Source organism: Triticum aestivum, chromosome 4A, assembly GCF_018294505.1.
Source record: "Triticum aestivum cultivar Chinese Spring chromosome 4A, IWGSC CS RefSeq v2.1, whole genome shotgun sequence".
NCBI classification, from domain to species: domain Eukaryota; kingdom Viridiplantae; phylum Streptophyta; class Magnoliopsida; order Poales; family Poaceae; genus Triticum; species Triticum aestivum.
Window position 1 is genome coordinate 679,299,832 of NC_057803.1, and position 25,623 is coordinate 679,325,454.

At 42.2% G+C, this 25,623-nt stretch overlaps 1 long non-coding RNA gene across 1 annotated transcript; it reads right to left on the reverse strand.

The window, feature by feature from the left end:
• Positions 1-22,637: 22,637 nt before the first annotated feature.
• Positions 22,638-23,322, reverse strand: LOC123083080 (uncharacterized). Its single transcript, XR_006439204.1, has 2 exons — positions 23,169-23,322; positions 22,638-23,063 (listed from the first exon to the last, which is right to left on the reverse strand). It is a non-coding gene; the product is annotated as an uncharacterized lncRNA (long non-coding RNA).
• Positions 23,323-25,623: the final 2,301 nt, after the last annotated feature.

Sequence of the window (25,623 nt, forward strand, 5' to 3'; positions counted from 1 at the left end):
CTAAAAACTCCGAATCACTGGGACGCCTTTTAAATAAAGTTGACTCATCTCCAGTCCCATCATTATTAAGATTCCTATTGCAAAACAAGGATTTAATAGGGGACGCATCAATAACTTTTAGATCTTCATCATTATTTTCATGGAAACTACAAGAACACTCTTTTACAAAGCAATCTATCTTAGCACGCAATCTAGCGGTTCTTTCTTTGCACTCATCAATGGAAATTCTCATAGCTTTGAGAGACCCATTGATATCATGCTTAGGAGGAGTAGATCTAAGTTTGAAAGAATCAACATCAAGCGAAAGTCTATCAACGTTCCTAGCCAAATCATCAACTTTGAGCAATTTTTCTTCAAGCAAGGCATTAAAATTCTTTTGAGAGATCATAAATTCTTTAACATTATTCTCAAAATCAGAGGGCATCTTATTAAAATTAGCATAAGAATTATTGTAGGAATTTCCATAATTGTTAGAGGAATTACTAGGGAACGGTCTAGGATTAAAGTTTCCTCTATAAGCATTGTTAGCAAAATTATTCCTACCAACAAAATTCACTTCCATAGATTCATCATTATTCTCAATCAAAGTAGACAAAGGAATATCATTAGGATCAATAGGAGCACTCTTAGTAGCAAACAATTTCATAAGTTCATCCATATTTCCACTCAAAACATTATTTTCTTCTATAGCATGCACTTCTTTACTAGTAGATCTTTCGGTGTGCCATTGAGAATAATTAGCCATAATGTTATCAAGGAGTTTAGTAGCTTCTCCTAAGGTGATTTCCATAAAAGTGCCTCCCGCGGCCGAATCTAAAAGATTTCTAGAAACAAAATTCAATTCGGCATACAAAATTTGTATGATCATCCTTAAATTCAAACCATGAGTAGGGCAATTGCGAATCATCAATTTCATTCCTTCCCAAGATTGGGCAACATGCTCATGATCAAGTTGTTTAAAATTCATAATATCATTCGTAAGAGAGATGATCTTAGCGGGAGGAAAATACTTAGAGATAAACACATCTTTGCACTTATTCCATGAATCAATACTATTCTTAGGCAAAGATGAAAACCAAACTTTAGCACGATCTCTAAGTGAAAACAGAAATAACTTCAATTGAACAATAGCATTATCCGTATCTTTCTTATTTTGCATCTCACACAAATCAACAAAGCTGTTTAGATGGCTAGCGGGATCTTCACTAGGAAGGCCGGAGAATTGATCTTTCATAACAAGATTTAGCAAAGCAGCATTGATTTCACAAGACTCAACATCATTAAGAGGAGCAATCGGAGTGCTAAGGAAATCATTATTATTGGTATTGGAAAAGTCACACAATTTGGTATTATCTTGCGCCATCGTGACAAGCAATCCAACACACAAGCAAACAAAAAGGCAAGCGATAAAGAGAGGAGATTGGGAAAGAGAGGGTGAATAAAACGGCAAGGGTGAAGTGTGGGAGAGGAAAACGATAGGCAAATGGCAAATAATGTAATGTGAGGGAGATGAGTTTGTGATGGGTACTTGGTATGTCTTGATTTGAGCGAAGACCTCCCCGGCAACGGCGCCAAAAATCCTTCTTGCTACATCTTGAGCTTGTGTTGGTTTTCCTTGAAGAGGAAAGGGTGATGCAGCAAAGTAGCGTAAGTATTTCCCTCAATTTTTGAGAACCAATGTATCAATCCAGTAGGAGGCTCCTCAAAAGTCCCACGCACCTACACAAACAAACAAGAACCTCGCAACGAACGTAATAAAGGGGTTGTCAATCCCTTCACGGCCACTTGCAGAAGTGAGATTTGATAGAGATAATATGATAAGATAAATATTTTTGGTATTTTTATGATATGGATTGGAAAAGTAAAGATGCAAATAAAAGTAGATGGAAAACTTATATGATAAAAGATAGACCCGGGGGCCATTGGTTTCACTAGTGGCTTCTCTCAAGATAGCATAAGTATTACGGTGGGTGAACAAATTACTGTCGAGCAATTGATAGAAAAGCGCATAGTTATGAGATTATCTAGGCATGATCATGTATATAGGCATCACGCCCGTGACAAGTAGACCGACTCCTGCCTGCATCTACTACTATTACTCCACACATCGACCGACTCCTGCCTGCATCTAGAGTATTAAGTTCATAAAGAACAGAGTAACGCATTAAGAAAGATGACATGATGTAGAGGGATAAACTCATGCAATATGATATAAACCCCATCTTTTTATCCTCGATGGCAACAATACAATACGTGCCTTGCTGCCCCTGCTGTCACTGGGAAAGGATACCACAAGATTGAACCCAAACCTAAGCACTTCTCCCATTGCAAAAAAGATCAATCTAGTAGGCCAAACCAAACTGATAATTCGAAGAGACTTGCAAAGATAGCTTAATCACACATAAAAGAATTCAGAGGAGATTCAAATATTTCTCGTAGATAAACTTGATCATAAACCCACAATTCATCGGATCTCGACAAACACACCGCAAAAAGAGTTACATCAAATAAATCTCCAAGAAGATCGAGGAGAACTTTGTATTGAGTTCAAAGAGAGAGAAGTAGCCATCTAGCTAATAACTATGGACCCGAAGGTGTATGGTAAACTACTCAACACTTATTGGAAGGGCCTTGGAGATGATGTAGAGGCCCTCCATGCTCGATTCCCCCTCCGGCGGAGCGCCGATGAAGTTCCAAGATGGGATCTCGCGGATACAGAAGGTTGCGGCGGTGGAAGTAGTTTTTCGTGGTGCTCCTGGATGTTTTCGGGGTACATGGGTATATATTAGAGGAAGAAGTAGGTCGGTGGACGCTCGAGGGGCCCATGAGCGTGGGGGGGCATGCCCAGCCCTAGGGGCGCGCCGGGCACCCTTGTGGCCGCCTCCTCTATTGCTTGGCGTCCACTCCAAGTCCCCTGGATCACGTTTGTTCCAAAAAGATTTCTCCCGAAGGTTTCATTCCGTTTGGACTCCGTTTGATATTCCTTTCCTTCGAAACACTGAAATAGGCAAAAAACAGCAATTCGGGCTGGGCTTCCGGTTAGTAGGTTAGTCCCAAAAATGATATAAAAGTGTAAAGTAAAGCCCGTAAACATCCAAAACAGGTAATATAATAGCATGGAACAATCAAAAATTATAGATACGTTGGAGACGTATCAACACCTCAGGGGATTATTCCTAGGATGAAAATGAAAGTTTTGCACAAAGGAGTTTGTGAGGAGATGATACTGTTTGCATTCAGCTGCGATGAAGTCGGTGAGGCCGGCATTAGTAGCATATTGGTTGAACTCTTGGAGAATTTCGGCCTCTTCCATGAACGCATTATGCGGCCACTCGCACGGCCGTAGCTCCGCCAACCTTAGGGTATGGAGATCATTGTCAGATGACTGCCCAATAACCCCCTTGGAGTTCTTCTTGGAAGCAAACTTCCTAAAGAAACTCATCTTTTCCTATGAACAAAATTCTAAAAAAATTAGTCCACAAAATTTTTCTCAACAAAACTTCACTACATTGATAGCAACCACTCATAGAGATGTATAGAGGCCATAACAAGCATTCAAACTACTTAGAACTCTAAGAATTCAACATGCAAGCTCATCTATAGTAGAACCAAGAGTAGCTAATTATTCTAAATATAAACCACTAAAACAAAAACTAATTGGACACATGGAGGAGTCACATAGCAATCAACAAATCCCCAAAATAGTTTCGGAAACGGAGCTTCGAGCAAAGATATCGAAACCCGTAGTTTCGGGAGCAATAACACGAGAGAGAGAGAGAGAGAGAGAGAGTGGTAGTGATTTTTTTCTGGGTGAATGGAGTGATGTGGGAAGAAGAAGTAAGTGAGGGGGTCTACGTGGGGACCACAACCCGCTAGGGCGCGCCTGGGAGTCCTGGCGCACCCAGGTGGGTTGTGCCCACCTGGTGCACCTACCTCTGATATTATTTGCACCAGAAATTCAAATTATTCAGAAAAAATCGTGTAAATTTTCAGGGCATTCTAAGAACTTTTATTTTCGGGTCATTTTTTTATTGCACGGAAAAAGCAGAAAACAAACAAAGTACGGCATTTTATTTTATTTAACTAATAAAAACAGAAAACAAAAGGTAGGGACAGAAGGTAGTGCTCACTAAATTTATCAACTTCATACCTCTCAAAAATAATCCATTGATAAGGTTGATAAAGTCTTATTAACAACCACTTTCGATTAGCATGAAACCGAAGAACTTTCATAAATCACTAAGTTACCTCAATGGGGATATGAATGTCCTAATAATAACCATTTCATATTTCTTTTTGATAGTAGGTAGAGGTAGTTGAAAACTTCCAATAGTGATTGTTGGAGATTTTTCAATAACATTAATACCATTCACTTTGAATTGTTTCTTCAGAAAGTGCACCATATGCTCATTACCATTGATATGAAAAAGTGACCTTGCTTTTATTGCAATCAATAACAGCCCCTGCAGTATTCAAGAAGGGTCTACCAAGGATAATTGACATGTTGTCATCCTCGGGCATCTCAAGTATAACAAAGTCAGTCAAAATAGTAACATTAGCAACAACAACGGGCACATCCTCACAAATACCGATAGGTATGGCAGTTGATTTGTCAGCCATTTGCAAAGATATTTCTGTAGGTGTGAGTTTATTAAAATCAAGTCTTTTATATAAATAGAAAGGCATAACACTAACGCCGGCTCCCAAATCACATAAAGCAGATTTCACATAATTTCTTTTAATGGAGCAAGGTATAGTTGCTATTCCCGGATCTCCATGTTTTTTAGGTACTCCATATTTAAAAGTATAATTAGCAAGCATAGTGGAGATTTCATCTTCCGGTATTTTTCTCTTATTAGTGATGATGTCTTTCATATACTTTGCATAAGGAGGCATTTTTAAGATATCAGTTAAGTGAGTTCGCAAAAAGACTGGCCTCAGCATTTCATCAAAGCATTCAAATTCTTCATCATCTTTCTTTTTAGTTGACTTAGGTGGAAAGGACATAGGCTTTTGATCCCATGGTTCTCTTTCCTTACCATGTTTTCTGGCAACAAAGTCTCTTTTATCATATCTTTTATTCTTAGATTGTGGGTTATAAAGATCAATAGCTGGTTCTACCTCAACATCATTATATGGTTCTTTATCATTTGGTTGAGTGTCTTCAGGAACCTCATCATTATCTTTTTCATTATCATAAGGTGAGTGTTCATTACCAGATTGAGTTTCAGCATCAAAGATAGAAACTTCATTATCATTATCAGGAGGTTTTTCTATTTCAGGTTCACTAGAGGCAGGCAAAGTGCTATCATTTTTCTTCTTCTTTTTGTTTTTAGAAGGACTAGGTGTAGTGGTGTTGTTTCTTTGTGAATCCTGTTCAATTCTCTTTGGGTGTCCCTCAGGATAAAGTGGTTCCTGAGTCATTTTACCTCCTCTAGTTGCTACTCTAACAGCAAAGTCGCTTATATTATTGTTCATTCCATCAAGTAACTCTTTTTAAGATTTAGCAACTTGTTCTAATTGAGTATGAACCATAGAGGCATGCTTTCCTACACCTCTAACATCATTTGGGATTCTAAATAACAAGTCACTTAAGCGAGCAATCATATCAGAGTTGTATTTTAGTTGTTTCATAACATTTGCATTGAAGTGATCTTGCTTTATAATGTAATTATCAAACTCATAAAGGCATTGACTAGGATGTTTGTTACGAGGATCATCACTATCATTGAATTTCATTAAAGATTTTACCTCTACCACCTTAGGTGGTGGTGGTGCTTCAAGCCCATGTATTTCTTTGATAGGGTGGTAAATTTTTAACATCCTCGGCCTTAATACCTTTTTCCTTCATAGATTTCTTTGCCTCTTGCATATCTTCAGGACTGAGATATAAGATACCCCTCTTCTTCGGAGTGGGTTTAATAGGTGTTTCAGGAGGAGTCCAATCATCATAATTTTTCAATATGTTATTCAATAATTCCTCAGCCTGCCCAATAGTTCGTTCCCTGAAAACACAACCAACACAACTATCTAGGGAATCCCTTGAAGCATCGGTTAGGCCATTATAGAAGATATCAAGTATTTCATTTTTCTTAAGAGGATGATCAGGCAAAGCATTAAGCAATTGGAGAAGCCTCCCCAAGCTTGTGGGAGACTCTCTTCTTCAATTTGCATAAAGTTAAATATTTCCTACAAGGCAACTTGTTTCTTATGAGCTGGGAAATATTTTTCAGAGAAGTAATAAATCATATCCTGGGGGTACACACACAACCAGGAGCAAGAGTATTGTACCAAGCTTTAGCATCACTCTTTAATGAGAACGGAAATAACTTGAGAATATAGTAATGGCGAATCTTCTCATCATGAGCAAAAAGGGTGGCTATGTCATTCAACTTAGTAAGATGTGCCACGACAGTTTCAGTTTCATAACCATGGAAAGGATCAGCTTCAACCAAAGTAATTAATTCTGGGTCGGCAGAGAATTCATAATCCTTATCATCAATAAAAATAGGTGAAGTAGCAAACTCAGGATCACATTTCATTTTAGCATTCAGAGATCTTTCTTTATACTTGCATAATAATTTCTCTAGATCATCTCTATCCTTACAAGCAAGAATATCTCTAGTTGCCTCCTCACTCATAGTATAACCTTCGGTACCTTTGGCAATTCATATCTAGGAGGACTAGTTCTAGTGGGTGTTTCAAGATTTTCAGTTTCAAGTTCATCATCAGATTCAACAATATCATGTTGTCTTACTCTAGCAATTTGTTCATCAAGAAATTCACCTAGTGGCACATCATCATCAAGCAAGGTACTAGCATCATCATGGGTAGCATTCATAGCAGAAGTAGCATCATCAATAACTTGCGACATATCAGAACTAATAGCATGTTGTAGTGTTGCAAGTTTACTTATAACAGAAGGTGAATCTAAAGCAGAACTGGATGTCAGTTCCTTACCTCCCCTCGTCTTTGTGGGAAAAATCTTAGTCTTAGCATCCTTCAGATTCTTCATAGTGATAATATGATAATAATCCCAAGTGACTCAACAAATATAGCTATGCTCCCCGGCAAAGGTGCCAGAAAAAGGTCTTGATAACCCACAAGTATAGGGGATCGCAATAGTTTTCGAGGATAGAGTATTCAACCCAAATTTATAGATTCGACACAAGGGGAGCCAAAGAATATTTGAAGGTATTAGTAGTTGAGTTGTCAATCCAACCACATCTAGCGATTAATTATCTGCAGCAAAGTGATTAGTAGCACAGTAATATGATAGTTTTGATAATGGTAGCAGTAGCAATGGTAACGGTAATAGTGATAGCAGTGATATTGTAGCAGTAACGATAGCAGTAGTAGTAACTTAGCAAGAACAATATAACATAAATTCATAGGCATTGGATCGGTCACTCGTTGGATGATATTCATCATGAGACAGTTATAACCTAGGGTGATACGGCACTAGCTCGAGTTCATAAATATAATGTAGGCATGTATTTCGTAAATAGTCATACGTGCTTATGGAAAGAACTTGCATGACATCTTTTGTCCTACCCTCCCGTGGCACTGGGGTCCTATTGGAAACTAAGGGATATTAAGGCCTCCTTTTAATAGAGAATCGGAACAAAGCATTAACACACGGTGAATACATGAACTCCTCAAACTACGATCATCACCGGTAGTGGTCCCGACTATTGTCACTCCGAGGTTGCCGGATCAGGTGACTATAAGTTGCAAGATCGGATCTAGAACATAGATATAATTGTGATAACATAAACAGGTCAGATATGAAATCATGGCACCCAGGCCCAAAGTGACAAGCATTAAGCATGGCAAAGTCATAACAACATTAATCTCAGAACATAGTGGATACTAGGGATCAGGCCTTAACAAAACTAACTCGATTACATGATGAATCTCATCCAACTTCTCACCGACCGGCGAGCCTACGAAGGAATTTCTCACTCCTGATGGGGAGCATCATGGAATTGGTGATGGATATGTGTTGGTGATGACGAAGATCGAAGATCCCCCTCTCTGGAGCCCCAAACGGACTCCAGATCTGGCCTCCCGATGAAGAACATGAGACGACAGCGGCCCTGTCTCGTGAAATGCAATAATTCTTTCTCCCTGATTTTTTCTGGAATAATGGGATTTTATAGCATTGGTTTTAGGGTCAGCGGGGCCACTAGGTGGGCAGCACCCACCTGGGCGCGCCTGGGGGAGGGGGAACGCGCCTGATGGATTGTGCCCACTCAGGTGCCCCCCTCAGGTACCTCTTGGCTCCAGAAATTCTCTTATTTGATATAAAAAATCCTCACAAAGTTTCGTTCCATTTTGGGACTTCTATTTCTGCACAAAAATAACACAATGGTAGTTCTGTTGAAAACAACGTCAGTCCGGGGTTAGTTTCATTCAAATCATGCAAATTAGAGTCCACAACAAAAGGAAAAGTGTTAGGAAAAGTAGATATGTTGGAGACGTATCAACTCACTCTGAGCAACAATGATGCGGCATCTGGGTATGGTAATCTGTTTACCATAATTTCAATTTGTCAGTCCACCGATTGGTGGGTTGACATTCAGGCCAATATCCATGTGTGTGCTGGTGTATCTTTGTTTTCTTCTTACCAGGTCGCACGAGGTTGTTCTGTCCCGATGGGGAATGGCTCGCATGCTTCTTTTCATGGTGTTGGCACGGTAGATCTGAAGTTTACTTCGGGAAAGATCGTGCAACGGAAGAACGTGCAGCATGTCCCCGCCATCAAGAAGAATCTCGTTAGTGGCTCCCTTCTATGTAAAGAAGGGTTTAAGTTAGTATTTGACTCTAACAAAGTAGTCGTATCTTGGTATGGACTATTTGTTGGAAAAGTATATGATTGTGGTGGTTTTTTCCGCCTTTTCCTGGAGGATTTTTGTAATAAAGTCGTGAACCAAATTCATTCTAATGTGAACGAATCTGAGGTTTGGCATTCACGTCTTTGTCACATAAATTTTGGTTGTATGATGCGGCTAGCTAAAATGGATTTAATCCCGAGTTTCACTTTAGCTAAAGGCTCTAAGTGCCATGTGTGTGTGCAAGCTAAGCAACCTCGTAAGCCGCACAAGCTTGCGAAGGAGAGACACCTGGCACCGTTAGAGCTCATACATTCAGATCTTTGTGAGATGGATGGTGTGTTGACTAAAGGTGCAAATAAATATTTCATGACTCTGATTGATGATTCCACTAGATTCTGCCATGTGTATTTGTTAAATTCTAAGTATGAGGATCTACACTACTTTAAATTCTATAAGGCTGAAGTTGAGAACCAACTTGAGAAAAAAACGAGTCCAGTCTGATCATGGTGGAGAGTGCTTTCTAATGAGTTTGATTTATTCTGTGCGGAACATGGTATTATTCATGACAGGACGCCTCCCTACTCACCCAAGTCAAACATGGTTGCCGAACGGAAAAACCATACTCTAACTGATTTGGTTAACGCCATGTTAGATACATCGGGTTTATCCAACGCATGGTGGGGGTGATACGTCTCCAATGTATCTATAATTTATGAAGCATTCATGCTATTTTATTATATGTTTTGAATGATTATGGGCTTTATTATACACTTTTATATTACTTTTGGGACTAACCTATTAACCGGAGGCCCAGCCCATATTGCTGTTTTATTGCCTGTTTCGATATTTCGAAGAAAAGGAATATCAAACGGAGTCCAAACGGAATGAAACCATCGGCATCGTGATTTTTTGGAAGAATATCATCCTGGAGGCTTGGAGATCAAGTCAGAAGATACTCGAGGAGCCCAGGAGATATGGGGGCGCCCCCCCTACAGGGCGCGGCCCCCTGTCTCATGGACCCCTCGAGCACCCCCCGACCGACTTCTTTCGCCTATATAAGCCTATGTACCCTAAAAACATCGAATAAAAAAGATAGATCGGGAGTTCCGCCGCTGCAAGCCTCTGTAGCCACCAAAAACCCCTCGGGGGCCCTTCCCGGCACCCTGCCGGAGGGGGGATCCTTCACCAGTGGCCATCTTCATCATCCCAACGCTCTCCATGACGAGGAGGGAGTAGTTCACCCTCGGGGCTGAGGGTATGTACCAGTAGCTATGTGTTTGATCTCTCTCTCTCTCTCGTGTTCTCTCTCGTGTTCCCTCTATGGCACGATCTTGATGTATCCCGAGCTTTGCTATTATAGTTGGATCTTATGATGTTTCTCCCCCTCTACTCTCTTGTGATGAATTGAGTTTCCCCTTTGAAGTTATCTTATCGGATTGAGTCTTTTATGAGAACACTTGATGTATGTCTTGCCGTGCTTATCTGTGGTGACAATGGGATATCATGTGCCTCTTGATGTATGTTTTGGTGACCAACTTGCGGGTTCCGCCCATGAACCTATGCATAGGGGTTGGCACACGTTGTTGACTCTCCGGTAGAAACTTTGGGGCACTCTTTGAAGTACTTTGTGTTGGTTGAATAGATGAATCTGAGATTGTGTGATGCATATCGTATAATCATGCCCATGGATACTTGAGGTGACAATGGAGTATCTAGGTGACATTAGGGTTTTGGTTGATTTGTGTCTTAAGGTGTTATTCTAGTACGAACTCTTTAATAGATCGATCCGAAAGAATAACTTTGAGGTGGTTTCATACCCTACCATAATATGTTCGTTCGTTCTCCGCTATTAGTGTCTTTGGAGTGACTCTTTGTTGCATGTTGAGGGATTGTTATATGATCTATCTATGTTATTATTGCTGAGAGAACTTGCACTAGTGAAAGTATGAACCCTAGGCCTTGTTTCCTATCATTGCAATACCATTTACGCTCACTTTTATCGCTCGCTATCTTGCTGTTTTTATTATTTCAGATTACAAATACCTTTATCTACTATCTATTTTGCACTTGTGTCACCATCTCTTCGCCGAACAAGTGCACCTATACAATTTACCATTGTATTGGGTGTGTTGGGGACACAAGAGACTCTTTGTTATTTGGTTGCAGGGTTGTTTGAGAGAGACCATCTTCATCCTATGCCTCCTACGGATTGATAAACCATAGGTCATCCACTCGAGGGAAATTTGCTACTGTCCTACAAACCTGTGCACTTGCAGGGCCAACAACGTCTACAAGAAGAAGGTTGTGTAGTATACATCAAGCTCTTTTCTAGCGCCATTGCCGGGGAGGTTAGCACTTGAAGGTATATCTTTAGATCTTGCAATCGAATCTTTTTGTTTCTTGTTTTATCACTAGTTTAGTTTATAAAAGAAAACTACAAAAAAATGGAGTTAAGTTTGTCTCATACGCTTCGTCTTTTTAATATCTTTTGTGAGTTTGATGGTAAGGAAAATTGTGCTCAAGTGCTAGAAGAATAAAGCATTAAAATTCTTGGTACTAAATCTTTGAATGATGAGCATGATTGCAATGTTGTTAGTATGAATTCCTTGAATATCCATGATGCTAATGATATGCAAAGCCACAAGCTTGGGGATGCTATGTTTGATGAATATGATATTTTTTGTCCCCCAAGTTTTGATGAGAATATTTATTATGATGAATGCATGCCTCCTATTTATGATGATTATATTGATGAAAGTGGATTTGGAAGAGTGTCAACTTTATTTAGTGATGATTCCACTATTTCGGAGGAGGTTCCAATTGATTATGAGAACAAAGTTGCTATCTATGATGATTATTGTGATGACTTGTATGCTATTAAGAATAATGATATCCATGAAACTTTTCATCATGATTTTAGTTTTCAATTGGATTATGCCTCACATGATAGTTATTTTGTTGAGCTTTCTCCCACTATTATTCATGAGAAGAAATTTGCTTATGTGGAGAGTAGTAAATTTTCTATGCTTGTAGATCATGAAAAGAATGCTTTAGGTGCTGGTTATATTGTTGAATTCATTCATGATGCTACTGAAAATTATTATGAGGGAGTAATATATGCTTGTAGGAATTGCAATAATGTCAAGTTTCCTCTCTATGTGTTGAAAATTTTGAAGCTATGCTTGTTTTACCTTCCTTTGCTAGTTGATTATTGTTCCCATAAGTTGTTTTCTCACAAAATACCTATGCATAGGAAGTGGGTTAGACTTAAATGTGCTAGTCACATTCTTCATGATGCTCTCTTTATGTTTCAATTCTTATCTTTTATGTGAGCATCATTGCCATCATCATGCCTAGCTAGAAAGGAATTAAAGAAAAGCGCTTGTTGGGAGGCAACCCAATATTTATCCTTACTGTTTTTGTGTGTTCACATGATTATGCTACTGTATTAATCATGTTTTATAGCTTTTGTTTCAATAAAGTGCCAAGTAGAACCTTTGGGAAGACTTGGGTGAAGTTTATGTGATCTTGCTGTAATAAACAGAAACTTTAGTGCTCACGAGAATGGCTGCCATGTTTTACTGGAGAGTGATTTTAGGTTTATTCTTTTTGCATATGATTATTAGACAAATTCCTCAGGTCTACCAATTTATTTCATAATTTTTAGGGTTCCATAAGTATACTTTTTATACAGATTACTACAGACTGTTCTGTTTTTGACAGATTCTGTTTTCTATGTGTTGTTTGCTTATTTTGACCAATCTATGGCTAGTATTAAGTGGTATGAACCATAGAGAAGTTATAATACAGTAGATATTACACCAATATGAATTTGGAATGAGTTCATTACAGTACCTAAGTGGTGGTTTTATTTTCTTATACTAACGGAGCTTACGAGTTTTGTGTTGAGTTTTGTGTGGTTGAAGTTTTCAAGTTTTGGGTAAGGATTCGATGGACTATGGAATAAGGAGTGGAAATAGCCTAAGCTTGGGGATGACCAAGGCACCCCAAGGTAATATTCAATGACAACCAAGAGCCTAAGCTTGGGGATGCCCCGGAAGGCATCCCCTCTTTCGTCTTCGTTCATCGGTAACTTTACTTGGAGCTATATTTTTATTCGCCACATGATATGTGTTTTGCTTGCAGCGTCATTTTATTTTGTTAGTTTTTTCTTGCTGTTATTTAGAACAATGTTTTGCATCTTTATTTTCAATAAAAATGTCAAGGATAGCCTTTGCCATGCTTATTTTGCTAGTATAGATGTTGTTGTTTGAAAACAGAAAGTTTACCGCTGTTGCAAAAATTCCCTAGAAAAGTCAGAGAGTGATATAATGTTGAATCTTTTTGAATAATGATCTCTGATAAATATTTTACAGCTTAGTATTTTTGTTATAATTTTTGGAGTTAGGGAAGTATTGATACTCTTGCATTCTTTACAGACTGTACTGTTTTGGCAGATTGCTGTTATGTTTGCATTGTTTGCATATGTTTGCTTGTTTAATGATTCTATTTGAGGATAGGATTATTAAATATGCAGAGGCATTTAGTATGAAATGTTGAATAATTATTTAAGTGATTTGTTACAGTATAAAATGATAAGGTTTTGCATTGGTTTATACTAACCTATCTCACGAGTTCTTGTTGAGTTTGTTATGGATGAAGCTTTTGATAAAAAGAGAAATCATGATATGAGAGGAATTAAGGAGACACAAAAGCTCAAGCTTGGGGATGCCCAAGGCACCCCAAGATAATAGTCCAAGAAGTCTCAAGCATCTAAGCTTGGGGATGCCCCGTTAGGCATCCCACCTTTCTTCTTCAACAACTATCGGTTAGTATCGGTTGAGCCTAAGTTTTTGCTTCTTCACATGAGTTGTGCTATCCTTGCAATGTCATTTTATTTAGTTTTGCTTGCTACTTGAATACAATACCAAGATCTCAAATTCTTTAATGAGAGAGAGTCTTCACATAGTTGCATAATTATTTTGCTACTCATTGATCTTCACTTATATCTTGTTGGAGTAGTTTGTCATTTACTCGTGTGCTTCACTTATATCCTACGAGTAAATGGTTGAATGAGTTGAATGTCATAAATCTGAATTTATATGTGTTTCATTTGCTTACTCCATGGGGAGTAATGACTTCACATCTAAGAAGTAGAGGTTGTAAATTTATTGATGGTTAGCAAGCATTGTATTGGTCATTTGAACAATTCATGAAAGAATATTGAAGGAAGAGAGATTTCACATATAAATATATTATCATAAACATCTTTTATAATTGTGAGCACTCATTAAGTATGACATGCTAAAGAGTTGATGTTGGACAAGTAAGACAATGTAATGGGTTATGTTTTCTCGGATCTCAGTTAAAGTATATTGTCATGGATCAATCAAACATGCTGAGCTTGCCTTTCCCCCTCATGCTAGCCAAAAATTCCTAGCGCCAAGTAGAGATACTACTTGTGCTTCCAAATATCCTTAAACCTAGTTTTTGCAATGAGAGTCCACCATACCTACCTATGGATTGAGTAAGATCCTTCAAGTAAGTTGTCATCGGTGCAAGCAACAAAAATTGCTCTCTAAATATGCATGACTTATTAGTGTGGAGAAAATAAGCTTTGTACGAACTTGTTATGGAAGCAATAAAAGCGACGGACTACATAATAAAGGTCCATATACAAGGGGCAATATAAAGTGACGTTCTTTCACAGTAAGATTTTGTGTATCCAACCCTAAAAGTGCATGACAACCTCTGCTTCCCTCTGCGAAGGGCCTATCTTTTACTTTATGTCTTTTACTTTATGCAAGAGTCAAGGTGATCTTCACCTTTCCCTTTTTCATTTTATCCTTTGGCAAGCACTTTGTGTTAGGGTAATCCTGATATATATATATATCCAATTGGATGTACGTTAGCATGAACTATTATTGTTGACATCACCCAAAGGTGAATACGTTTGGAGGCAACATTATAAGCCCCAATCTTTCTCTGTGTCTGATTAAAACTTCATAACCACAAGTATTGCGTGAGTGTTAGCAATTGTAGAAGACTATATGATAGTTGAGTATGTGAAGTTTGCTAAATCAAAGCTCTGACATAGACTCTTCCTGAAAGTAAGATGAATTGCAATTGTTTTGATGACTAAGAATGAAGTTTGCTAGTTTTTCAAGAAAGTTTATGGCCTATGCTTTAACATGTGAATTGCTTGTTACTAGTTCATGAAAAGTTTTATGAGATGAACTACTGTTATGACATATTATCATGCTAGTAAAGGTGATTGAAATTATCATCGATCAAACTTGTGCACCTATAGCATACACACTTCATAAATTCTTTCTTTTATCATTTACCTACTCGAGGACGAGTAGGAATTAAGCTTGGGGATGCTTGATACGTCTCCAACGTATCTATAATTTATGAAGCATTCATGCTATTTTATTATCTGTTTTGAATGATTATGGGCTTTCTTATACACTTTTATATTACTTTTGGGACTAACATATTAACCGGAGGCCCAGCCCATATTGCTGTTTTATTGCCTGTTTCAGTATTACGAAGAAAAGTAATATCAAACGGAGTCCAAACGGAATGAAACCTTCGGCATCATGATTTTTTGGAAGAATATCATCCTGGAGGCTTGGAAATCAAGTCAGAAGATACTCAAGGAGCCCAGGAGATAGGGGGCGCCCCCCTACAGGGCGCGGCCCCCTGTCTCGTGGACCCCTCGAGCACCCCCCGACCGACTTCTTTCGCCTATATAAGCCTACGTACCCTAAAAACATCAAATAAAAAAGATAGATCGGGAGTTCCGCCGCCGCAAGCCTCTTTAGCCACCAAAAACCTCTCGGGAGCCCTTCCCGGCACCCTGTCGGAGGGGGATCCTTCATCGGTGGCCATCTTCATCATCCTGGCGCTCTCCATGACGAGGAGGGAGTAGTTCACCCTCGGGGCTGAGGGTATGTACCAGTAGCTATGTGTTTGATCTCTCTCTCTCTCTCTCGTGTTCCCTCTATGGCACGATCTTAATGTATCCCGAGCTTTGCTATTATAGTTGGATCTTATGATGTTTCTCGCCCTCTACTCTCTTGTGATGAATTGAGTTTCCCCTTTGAAGTTATCTTATCGGATTGAGTCTTTTATGAGAACACTTGATGTATGTCTTGCCGTGCTTATCTGTGGTGACAATGGGATATCATGTGCCTCTTGATGTATGTTTTGGTGACCAACTTGCGGGTTCCGCCCATGAACCTATGCATAGGGGTTGGCACACGTTCTTAACTCTCCGGTAGAAACTTTGGGGCACTCTTTGAAGTACTTTGTGTTGGTTGAATAGATGAATCTGAGATTGTGTGATGCATATTGTATAATCATGCCCACGGATACTTGAGGTGACAATGGAGTATCTAGGTGACATTAGGGTTTTGGTTGATTTGTCTCTTAAGGTGTTATTCTAGTACGAACTCTTTAATAGATTGATCCGAAAGAATAACTTTGAGGTGGTTTCATACCCTACCATAATCTCTTCGTTCGTTCTCCGCTATTAGTGTCTTTGGGGTGACTCTTTGTTGCATGTTGAGGGATTGTTATATGATCTATCTATGTTATTATTGTTGAGAGAACTTGCACTAGTGAAAGTATGAACCCTAGGCCTTGTTTCCTATCATTGCAATACCGTTTACTCTCACTTTTATCGCTCGCTACCTTGCCATTTTTATTATTTCAGATTACAAATACCTTTATCTACTATCTATTTTGCACTTGTATCACCATCTCTTCATCGAACTAGTGCACCTATACAATTTACCATTGTATTGGGTGTGTTGAGGACACAAGAGACTCTTTGTTACTTGGTTGCAGGGTTGTTTGAGAGAGACCATATTCATCCTACGCCTCCTACGGATTGATAAACCTTAGGTCAGCCACTTGAGGGAAATTTGCTACTGTCCTACAAACATGTGCACTTGCAGGCCCAAGAACGTCTACAAGAAGAAGGTTGTGTAGTAGACATCATAGGGCAGGCTGTATTGACATCATGTCATGTCCTGAATAAAGTTCCCACAAAGGATAATGAAACTACTCCCTATGAGCAATGGGAAAATAAAAGAACTACACTCTCTTACTTACGCACTTGGGACTGTTTGGCGAAAGTCAACGTGCCGATAACCAAAAAGCGCAAGTTGGGACCAAAGACTGTGGATTGCGTTTTTCTTGGCTATGCCAATCATAGCGTTGGCTATAGATTTCTAGTAGCGAAATCTGAGGTACACGACATGAAGGTGAGTATGATCATGGAGTCTAGGGATTCTACATTCTTTGAGGATATTTTCCCCATGAGAGATATGCAAAACACTTCTAGACTTGAATCTGATGAGACTCCCGAACCTGCCATTCCGATGGAATATTATGAACACAAAAGTGATGAAAGTTCATCAGAGGATGACGAGGAAGCTCCTGTTAGGAGCAAGAGACAAAGGACTGCAAATTCCTTTGGTGATGATTTCCTCGTGTATCTCGTGGATGACGACACTCCTAGTTCCATTTCAGAAGCCTATGCATCCCTGGATGCTGACTACTGGAGGGATGCGGTCAGCAGCGAGATGGATTCCATCTTGGCTAAGGGGACATGGGAGATCACTGATCGTCCTTATGGTTGTCAACCATTGGGATGTAAGTGGGCGTTCAAAAGGAGGCTTAGGCCCGATGGTACTGTTGAGAAGTACAAGGCTAGGCTTGTGGCCAAGGGTTATACCCAGAAAGAAGAAGAGGATTTCTTCGACACTTACTCGCCTATGGCTAGACTGAGAACCATTCGAGTGTTACTCGCTTTGGCTGCCTCGCATGGACTTCTCGTTCATCAGATGGACGTTAAGACAGCTTTCCTTAATGGAGAGCTAGACGAGGAAATTTACATGCAACAGCCAGATGGCTTTGTAGTAAATGGCCAGGAAAGAAAGGTGTGAAAGCTAGTGAAATCTCTGTATGGCCTGAAATAAGAGCCTAAGCAATGGCATGAGAAGTTCAACACTACTCTAACATCTGTCGGCTTTGTTGTTAATGAAGCTGACAAATGTGTATACTATCGCTATGGTGGGGGCGAAGGAGTTATACTGTGTATACTATCGATGACATACTAATATTTGGGACCCACCTCAAAGTTATTGAGGAGGTCAAGGCTTTTCTATCTCATAACTTTGAGATGAAAGACCTGGGCGTGGCTAATGTTATCTTGAACATCAAGCTACTAAGAAATTCTGAGGGTGGAATTACACTTTTGCAATCCCACTATGTTGAGAAGATTTTGAGCCGTTTTCGATATTCGAACTGCAAACCTTCCGCAACACCATATCATCCTAGCGTGCGGATTCGAAAGTTCGAAGGAACGGTTGTAGACCAATTGAGATATTCTTAAGTGGTTGGTTCACTAATGTACCTAGCATGTGCTACTCGTCCTGACATCTCATTTGTTGTGTGCAAACTAAGCCAATTTGTTTCCAATCCGGGAGATGTGCATTGGCATGTTGTTGAGCGAGTGATGCATTACTTGCAAGGTACTACGAACTATGGAATTCACTATTCTGGGTACCCGACGGTACTTGAGGGTTATAGTGATTCGAATTGGATATCTGATGCTGATGAGATGAAAGCCACAAGTGGACATGTCTTCACACTTGGTGGTGGTGCTGTTTCCTGGAAGTCTTGGAAGCAGACGATCTTAACCAGATCGACTATGGAAGCAGAACTCACAGCATTAGACACATCATGCGCCGAAGCAGAATGGCTTCGAGAGCTTTTGATGGATTTGTCGGTGGTTGATAAACCAGTGTCGGATGTCCTTATGAACTATGACAATCAAACAATGATTGCCAAGGCTAAGAGTTTAAAGGATAACATGAAATCCACAAAGCACATAAGAAGGAGATTAAAATCTGTCGGAAAATCAAGGAACTCCGAAGTAATAGCGTTGGATTATATCCAGACGGCTAAGAATCTGGCAGACCCTTTTACGAAAGGGCTATCATGGGTTGTGATAGAAAATGCATCGAGGGAGATGGGTATAAGACCCACGTAAGTTGCCATGGGGGTAACCCAACTTATGTGATCGGAGATCCCGTGAATTAGGACCTGGGAAAACAATCCAGCGGTCAAATGAGGAGAGTATCCTTAATTTTCCCACTCCGTTGAAGATGCAATAATACTCTCAATTCTGTAAGGCAGGCTGACTTTTGTCTTAATGTGTTCCAAAGATTATGTAAGCAAGATGCTAACCTACAGAGCATTCTTTGGAGGAACACACCTATGTGAGCCTAACTGCTGGTCACAGTCTATGAGATTGGGTGATCTCTAGGAAGCTCATGAGAAGGTACGGAGTATGACTAATAAGCTCCACCCGTGGGGTTTAGCCTTCGACAGCCACATATCAGCTGACAGTAGGCAAAACTTCTACACGCCAAACTGACAATTCAAGGCATAGTCCATTGTTCAGTTGTGAAGAAGTCTAATCCTATTGCTCTAGGTGGAAGTTCAACTTAACAGTCTCCATTGAAAATTCTTGTATATCAAACATTGTTTGAAACAGTTAACAAACTTATGTGCCTCGAGATCTGGTGGGGGATTGATGGATTATGGATGGGTTTAGGCCCATATAAGAAAATAATCCCTAGTTAATCTTTAAGGCCCATGCATGTGTACGGGAAGTGGTGGGAAGTGTGGGAAGTTTATTACTGCTACAGTAGGAAGAGTGAGACCTCTTTATAAGGGTTGCTCTACCACTTGCTATTGGGAGCTTGGGAATAGGATCTGTACAGGCGCGCTCCTCCTCCTCCTCCGTCGCCCGCCTGGCCTCGCCACGCCTCGCCTCGTCACGGTGCGCGCCGCGGGTTGCGGGTTGCGGGAATGAGCTGAGTCGAAGCTTATTTTTTCCAATCGGGAATGGTTAATTAATTGTTAATTAATCAACGAGTCGCTTACGGAAGCGCCAGTTTCCGAGACGTTGGACCGTGGGCTGTTCACGGACTCGGTCGTGGGCCTGGCCCAGGCCCATCTACCCGACGGCCTATATAAGAAGACGCTGGCCAGTGGAGTGAACCCTAACTCAGTTCACTCACTCCCTCTTGTACAAGCCTAGCCGTCATCCACTGTTCCTCTCTCTGTGTTGCTTCCGGCGATCCCACCCCGACGATCGTGTGCACGGTTAGCCAGGAGAGCAAGTGCCTTCGGAACCCTGTTGTTCGAGGTCCTGCCCGGGAGAACGGCAATAAGGTTTTTGGGGAGCGTCTCCACGCGACTGCTCCCGATCCATCCCTGTCTTCGTCTGCCTCTGCTTCCACTACTTCCCCTGCATCAACCCCATGGCTGACGCCGCCGCCGCCAAGAAGAAGGCCTCGGCCGATGCCCAGGCTGCTGCTGCCGCCGCCGCGTTGGCCTGTCCAACCGGAGGGTATGACTCGTTCATCCCCTATTTGCTCGTTCTTGTGCTAGCCGTATATATGATATTCATCGATGTTTCGGTTCTATGTATTGTACGTGCTCACATGCTTAGGTATCGATATGAGATGCATACCGTATTTGCCATGCTTACTGTTTACTCGTGGATTAGATTAGTCGGAAAAATGCTAATATTTCCAACACTATTGATGACCCACTATATCTTGCTCCAACCCCTGGATCATGTTTGATTGCGGTGACTAGTTGGTTCCTATGGTGGGAAATGAGACAGTGTACAAAAGGAGAGAAAAGATACCTGAACCTGAACGTACTGCCTTATCAATACAAGCTCTCGCTCTTAACTTTTGTTGGGCGGTCACTGTTCAACTTCCGGCAAGAGAGGTTAATGGGGCTAAACCACCGCAGGGTACAGTCAAGCTAAATATAGATGCATCGTTTGAGTATGAAGGGAGTATTGCTTCGATTGGCGTGTTCTTGAGAGATGATGCTGGTGATTTTATTGCAGCTGAGATCTACTATATATGGGTAAAACAATTGATGCATATACAGCGGAAGCTTTGGTCAGAAGAAACCAAAATAGGCACCCAGGCCCCCGCATCGCCTAGGGTAGGCAACACGGGCGGCAGCCCCCAACCGCGCCGCCGCCGGGCCCCCCTTCTCCAGCTAATCCCCTCGCCGCCGCCGGAGGCCACCACCGGGCGAAACCCGCGTCGTGGCGGCGGCGGCGGGGCCTTCCCCCCGTGGCGCGGCTCTCTTCTCCCGCGGCGGCCATGGCTGGTGGCACGCGACGCAGCTTGGTGGCGGGCGGCGCCGGCGTGGACAGGTGGGCCACTTTCCTGGCCATGTGGATGGCGGGGAGGTGGTGGACTTCGGCTGTGGCGGCGGTTCCTCACTGGATGTTGGTGGCCATGGTGATGTTCGACGTCGACCCCGATCTACTCCGATCTGCAGCGGATCCGGCCCTTGGTGGCTTCGGTCATCGTTCTTGGGTGCTGGCCTTGCAGATCCGGTGGCTGGAAGGGTTCCGGGGGAATCTCTTGGCCGGCGTGGCGGCCACTTCGATGGCAGTTCCTTTGGGTGTTGCTTCCCTCGTTGGAGGCTTCGGAGAGGACCTCCTTCCTTCCACCCCTCCCAGGAGCTCAGGTGAAAACCTCAGACCCGCATGTTCCAAGCGACGACGACACCACGGTGGCGTGCTCCTTCCTGAAGGCGTTGCTCGGGGGCTGCTCAAGCGGCGGTGGAAGTGGCGGCGGTTTGTTGTCGACATATGCATTCTGGTCAGCTTCATCTTGGAGGCTGCGACAACGTAGGTGACGCTCGTCTGGTGGAGCTACTGCTGATGGTCGAGGCATCGTCGGCAGTCTGCGCCATCAGGTTCGGGATGCTCAGGGGGAAACCCCAGATCTGGGTCTTCCGGATCGGATGATGGTGGAGCGGTGTTTCATCTCACACATTGATAGCGGCGGAGATCGATGGCATGGCACTGTGGAGACTTGGCGTCCGATGCGCGGAGATGGGCTCGCGCAGGAGGAGGTTGCTGTCTGGCGTCATGGTGACGTCGATGGCAGAGTGGCCAGACAAGGTAGAAGCCTCAATATGATCTGAAGACCCGTGGAAGATGGCGGCGACGACATACGAGTGCGTCTGACCGGATTGTGCCCCAAACCCGGTATGTGGCTCGGCTGGGGCTTCTGAATGAGTTTCGCCTTCCGGTTTTTGATGTTAGGCTTAGGTGAGTGGTTTGGGTAGTGGCCCAACTAGCACCCCTTCATCATTTTGGATAGGAGTAGCGGCATATGTTGCCAAGATGATGGATTCAGGCACATTGTTGTAATACTTTGTAAGGTCCTCGAGAATAATCAAAGTGGCCGTATGCATCTCCCAGATGCAGAGGCCGGGGGTCATCCTCCTTTTCTAAAAAAAACTTGCAGACTCCCTGGGTATTCATAAACTGCTAGTTCACACTGATTGTGCTGGTCAAGGAGATTAATCAAGGGGCAGTTAATTCAGTATCGGCCCCTGTTATTAATGTTTGCTTTGAGATTTGTAATAATTTTGTCCATGTTATTTTTGAGCATTGTGTGTGTGAATCGAATCGCGGGGCTAGGGTTGATCCCCAGGTTGTGTGGACGGACAATCCTTCCTCTTTTAAACGTAGCCTTATTTTGGATGATTTGACATTATTTAAGATGAAATAAAGCTAGACATGATGGCATTTTCTAAAAAAAATAAGAGATGTGCTAGGGCAACAACACAAATATGCCAGAAAGCAAACGAAAAGGCCATACACGACTCCTCGGAGCAAAAAGATCAAGATTCGTTAACTATGTTTAAGATTAAGTGAAGGCCTCAAGCATATATACACGTCTGCTTGATAATGTGTGACCTGCTAGTTTCAGATCATAACAGTACAAATCTCTGACACAACCATAGACCATAGCATATATAAACGACTAGCTACGCTGGGCTACACAGCACGATGCAACCAAACTGAAAACAGTAAGACGAACTACAAAAACAGAAAATCACTCATCGATCTATCAAACAAATTAACCCTGCATGTTGATGGCGATCAGGCAAACCGAGGCCCCGTCCTCGATGCCATGGTCCGCGAGCGTCCGGGCATCCGCCAGCCCCTCATCGGCGAAGAAGAGGAGCTGGTGCTGCGGGGGAACTCCCTCCTTTTCCATGATCTTCGCCTTCACGCTGCCTATGGTGTCCGAGCCCTCGACCTCGAGATCGTGGGCCGTGTTGTTTAGCATCCTCACGTGGATCTTCATCGATCTGTCCAACAAGCGCTTCAATCAGTAACTACGTACTTCGAACGGTAGCGAACTAGCGATCGGCTGCTGTTTAGATTGGGACATGCTTAGCAGCTCGCGTGCGCACCTTGAGTGATTCTTATGGAAGGCGCGTCGCGCAGGCGATTGGCTCCTGGACGGCGGCTTGGCGGCTGGGCGGTCGTCGGAGTGCGGTCGAGATAGGTCTCAGAGGTTGGGCTGCGTACAGGAGGAGACCGCGGCCCGGGTGAAGATTTATACTCCCTCCGTTTCATAATGTAGTGCATATAGATTTTCTACAAAGTCAAACTTCATAAACTTTGACAAAGTTTGTAGAAAAAACTATTTATATCTACAATATCAAATGTATATAATATGAAAGTATGTCTTGTAATATATATCTAAGTATATGTATTTGGTATTCTAGATGTATACGATCTTCTCTACAAATTTGATCAAAGTTTATATAGTTTGACTTTTAGAAAATCTATATGCGCCACATTGTGAAACGGAGTGAGTAGTTGTGTATCACGGGCCCACGACCGTCCGAATTAGACTCGCGCGTGTTGATTTCCGGGAGCAGCGCGTATGGACACTATACGAGCTATCTGCACTCTACGAGAAAGAAGACGAATCGTAAAAGGAACGTGGCAAATCAGAACGAGTCCTACTATGTTCCAACCGAAGTGTGATCCGGAAACCTCATCCGGAGAATCTGCAACCGAACCATCAATACGGTGGGTTACAATTTTCATAATTTTTTGAACACAGTACAAACGCATGCATCTCAGAGAAATTGAGCCGCCGCGTCATCTTGAGATTGACGAAGTTGCCGCTAACGCCATTGTAGACGACGGGACATCGACTCCCACTGAAGGCACATCACCGAAATGACTGAAATAAATCTATATCTCTACTCTCTACCTAATATTAAAAGGAGGATTCTTTCTCCAACTTTTTTGGTTTACTGTGGGACCGAAGTAATTTTTCGTCCGTCAGCACGATTTCTCGTTCGTGAGTTTTCCCGTTCTCCTGATTTTGTTTCCGTAAAAACAAATCGCACAGAGCCATCATGGGCCGGCCCATTAGCGTACCAACTACTCGCGCCAGAGAAAGTATCCACGGGAAAAATTCTACAAGGCGAGGAATCGAACCCACACATTCACGCTAGGCCCCTAGGAATGCTACCACCAAACTACGACCAATTTGTGCCAGGTCGGCCACTCCACCACTACTAGTCTCTGAGTTAATTGACTCCACTACCAGATCGTGGAACAAGCATGTGATAATGAATCATTTTATCGCCCCCGATGTCGAAGTTATTCTGAACATACCGTTGAGCACACGAGTTCATGAAGACTTTTGGGCATGGCATTATGACAAGAGGGGAGTTTTCTCGGTGCGTTCGGCTTACCAAATGATATCTGCAGTTAAAGCACAGAGGGAGGACTGGCTTGATCACCGACCGGGGCACTCCAATATATCAGCAGACAAAAGCTCTTGGTCACAGCTATGGAAAGTTCAGGTTCCCTCCAAGATTAGGGTTTTTGTCTGGAGACTAGCACACACACCAATCCCTACGGGGCTAGTCCGTCACGAAAGAAACATGGCGGACACACCGGCTTGCTCAATCTGTGGAGCTGGGGAAGATGCCTGGCGTCACTCATTGCTGAGCTGCCGCATGGCTAGACGCGTCTGGGCATTGGGGGACGAGGAGCTCCTGGAGCATGTAATCTCAAATCAAAACGCTGACGCCAGGCTATGGTTGTTTTGGCTGTTTGAATCGACCTTCCAACAGGATCTAACGCGAGTTCTTGTTACAATGTGGGCTATTTGGTGGGCTCGCAGAAAGGCAATCCATGACAACGAGTTTCAAAGCCCACTTTCAACCATGAACTTTATAAGACGTTTTTTGGAGGAGCTGGATATAGTCGAAGCCCAAAAATCGCAATCGACACCAGCACCGGCGGCTCCCAGAGCGCGGACATGGCTGCCACCTGATGGAGAAGCAGTGAAGCTAAATTGTGATGGCGCCATATCAACTTTGGGCGACAAAGGAGCGGCGGCCGTGGTGTGCCGCGACAAGACTGGCAAGTTTCTTGGCGCTTCAGCTTTAGTTCTTGAGGGTTTGACTGATCCGGCGAGCTTGGAGGCACATGCATGCAGTGAGGCCCTTGCCCTCGCTAATGATCTGAACCTGCAGGACCTGCTGATTGCCTCAGACTGTTTAGAGGTGATCTCCAACATAAATCAACATGCAATACCAGTGTACGCGTCAGTTCTGCAGGAGATTAAAGTTACTAGGAACTTTTTCAATTCAGTTAACTTTCGTTTTGAACGTAGAGAAAATAATTTTGAAGCCCACTCGGTTGCAAAAGGAGCTGCGTCTCTGCCGGTGGGCTGCCACGTGTGGCTAGGGATCCTTCCTGATATTGCATGTATTCCGGAGGTGTTGAACTTTGAATAAATTCCCTAGTTACTTTAAAAAAAAGACTAAACAAAGACTTTGTGTTTCATTGGCAGCACGTCTTTAATTAAGCTAATAATCGCGCCAGTTATTGAGA